At 47.1% G+C, this 3,204-nt stretch overlaps 1 protein-coding gene and 1 pseudogene across 1 annotated transcript in view; one reads left to right on the plus strand and one right to left on the minus strand.

Moving 5' to 3' along the window:
* Positions 1 to 3,204, minus strand: part of LOC107290500 — a 177,079-nt pseudogene that overhangs the window by 84,819 nt on the left and 89,056 nt on the right.
* LOC107290502 (zinc finger protein 729-like) overlaps positions 1 to 3,204 on the plus strand; it is a 68,960-nt gene that overhangs the window by 63,691 nt on the left and 2,065 nt on the right. The window lies entirely within an intron of this gene.

Consider the following 3,204-nt stretch of genomic DNA (forward strand, 5'->3'; position numbering starts at 1 on the left):
AGCAGGCAGGACTGGCCTAGGGGGTATTTTAATTGGTTTTAACAAAATTTTAATAGAGCGGCCAATTCAAATATTTATTTTTAATTATTTTAGATTTGTATTTGGTATTATGTGGGATTGTTTTAAACTGGCTGTAAGCCGCCCTGAGTCCTCCGGGAGAAGGGCGGGGTATAAATGAAATAAATAAATAAATAAATAAGGAAACTAAGATTACTTTCATTGAATGGCATATCAGTCATCGATTAAACTTGCCTGAACTATTTCTTCACTCAAAAGCTTTGGATCTATTTTTATCACCTAAACCTTGGAATCCTACCAAGCAGAGCCATTCAACTTAGTGCATATCTTTCCTTTGGGAATTTGTACGTAATGGGATAGACCTGACAAATCCTCCTTGACCCTGTTCGGTTCTTTGTTTTCCTTGTTCAGGAGGGTCTGGTGTCCTTCGAGGAGGTGGCTGTGTATTTCTCCAAGGAGGAGTGGTCTCAGCTGGATTCTGACCAAAAAGCGCTCCATCAGGAAGTCATGCTGGAAAATTATAGGAATGTGGCCTCTCTGGGTAAGCAAGTTTGCTATTCGCCCATCAGAGAGTTTAGTAATTAAATGCCATCCGCTGTTTCTTATTAAAAGGTCTCCAAAAAGATATCCTCTCTTGGCAAGAAGCAGGAAGAGATCTAGCCTTTTTCTACTCTGAGGAAGTATCTATCTATCTATCTATCTATCTATCTATCTATCTATCTATCTATCTATCTATCTATCTATCTATCTATCATCTATCTATCTATCTATCATCTATTTACCTACCTACCTACCCATCCATCCATCTATCTATCTACCTACCTACCTACCTACCTACCTACCTACCTATTCCATTCAGGGGATTCTTCCCCCCCCCCCCCCCCAATTTTCTCCAAGGCTTCCTTTTGTAAGTTCTGCCCAGAAAATGCAGGGACATCTGAGGATGAATGAACATACCCCGTCTGAGTACTATTTTTTTCAGTGCAGGGCTCCCTCCTTGAAATGAGTTCCCAGGTTCAAATCCACCAGCATGTCCAGATTGAAATTAAACCAATGGGTTCCCCATCATCAAGCCCATTATTATGCTTGCTTCCTTGGAACTGAATCTAGAGCAGTAGACCGGATGGTGCCCCACCACAAAAGTCTAAATCAGAGGTCCCCAACTTTTCTGGGTTGGCGGCCCGGAGGGAAAGGGAGAGACAGGTGTGCGAATGGGGCTGCATGGACGAAAAACGCTCACAGCAACGCTAAGGTCCGTGTGATGCTCGTGACGATGTTAGCACCCACACGACACTTATGGCAATGCTAAGGCCTGCGCGATGCTCATGGCGATGTTAGCGCCCATGCTATACGGCGATGCTAAGACCCACATGACGCTCACAGTGAGGCTAGTGCCCGCATAACACTCATGGCAACACTAGCGCCCCAGCAACGCTGATGGTGACGCTAACATGAGTGGGAGGGTGAGTGCATGCACACACACACATGCACACTGGCAAGCCACTCACGTGGCCAGGTGGCCAACAGACATGACCCGGTAGAGGGTTGGGTCCCACAGGTTGGGCACCCACTGGTCTACATGATCTTAATAAGGGAGAATATTTGCAGCTCATGGTTGAAATGAGGGATCCTTGGTTCTTTCTGAGCTTGGTTGTTTTCTTGCAGGAACTTTTATTAGGGGCTAGTGATAGCAGGGAAAACAAGGCGAGGTCTGAGGAAAAATCTGTGGAAGCGATATAATAAAAGCATTATTCACTATTCCTCCCCCCAGAATCCAGTGTTCATTTGATTCCAGCCAATACACAGGTGGAATAGTGTTTTGATCACTGGGCTCTTTGGCACGTTCTTTCAAGGTCTCTCTGGCTTTCGTTTCCTTCTGGCTCCAAGCGCAACCATCTCTCAGATAAGGGTGATGCATTCCATCCCCTGGGGATGGGCACCATAGCCGGACAGTGCAAAGTATCCCCAAGACATCCCCCCTCCCAACAGAATGGCAGGCCACAAAGAAAAGTTACAGATTCAGGAATAGGCATAAGGAGACAATAATATTCTCTGGGGACCTGACACCAGTACCAGGCATCGCCCCATGTTTTGAACATACCCTGATAGACACAGGCAGAGGAATCACAAGCAAAGATAAAAGGAAGAAGATTTGAGAGGGTGAGGGCATAATTTTGATTAATGTTCAAACAAGAGATGCAACAATGAGGAGGCCTGATTCTGTTTGCACCTCACTTTATGTCAGTTATGACAAACCTTTTAGAGACTGAGTGCCCAATAAGCGCCCCCGTCCCCCCACCTTTCCCGCCCCCCGCCCACCGGCAGGGCCACCCACTGCAGATCGCCCAGGTGGCCCAAAAGCGCAATGGCAGCCACACCCTCCACCCGCATCCCGCAGCATCAACTGCACGCGACAGGGTGAGAAGGCGGAGTCTTGTCCCCCCCTGCCTTGCTGCCATGTCCTTGGCTGCTCTGCTCTGTGCAGGCTGCGCTCGGGGGTGTCTCTCCTCTGGGGGCCTGCTGATGACGGGGCCGTCGGGGGAGGAGGGGCTGGGACGACGGCACATGTGCCCACAGAGAGGGCTCTGAGTGCCACCTCCGGCACGTGTGCCATAGGTTCGCCACCACTGCTTTATGTCAACTTTTCTTCTTTTTTTTCTTTTTTTTCCTTTTTTCTGCTCCAAGCATGTGGTGAATGGGAGATGAAGGATTCTGGCCACGAATCAGCAGCACCATTTCAAAAAGGCAGAATGAAGCACGCAGAGACATTTTTTGGAAAGCAAAGTTCTGACGGAAAATTATTAAAGGGGGAGCTAGAGAAATGCTCTACTTTACCACATGTTGCTGTCAGTGACTTCTCGGGCAAAGATGATCAGCCAGAAAAAAAGGCTTGGCCAGAGTGTCGAAAAGTACCTGCAGACGAATCAGGATTATACGACTGTTGCAGAAGCCACACGATAGAGAAACAAAATGAATGTGGAAAACGTTTCCGAAGGACCTTCTCCGTTACTTTGCCTCAGAGAATACAAGGAGAGAAACCATATAAATGCCTGGATTGCGGAAAAAGCTTCAGAGATTCAAATTATCTTACTTCCCATAAAAAGATCCACACAGGAGAAAAACCGTACAAATGCAGGGTATGCGGAAAGGGCTTCTGTTTTCCACAAAGCCTCACTTCCCATTTTA

This window comes from Protobothrops mucrosquamatus, unplaced genomic scaffold (genome assembly GCF_001527695.2).
Source record: "Protobothrops mucrosquamatus isolate PMUCROS unplaced genomic scaffold, P.Mucros_1.0 scaffold910, whole genome shotgun sequence".
In the NCBI taxonomy this organism is placed as follows: domain Eukaryota; kingdom Metazoa; phylum Chordata; class Lepidosauria; order Squamata; family Viperidae; genus Protobothrops; species Protobothrops mucrosquamatus.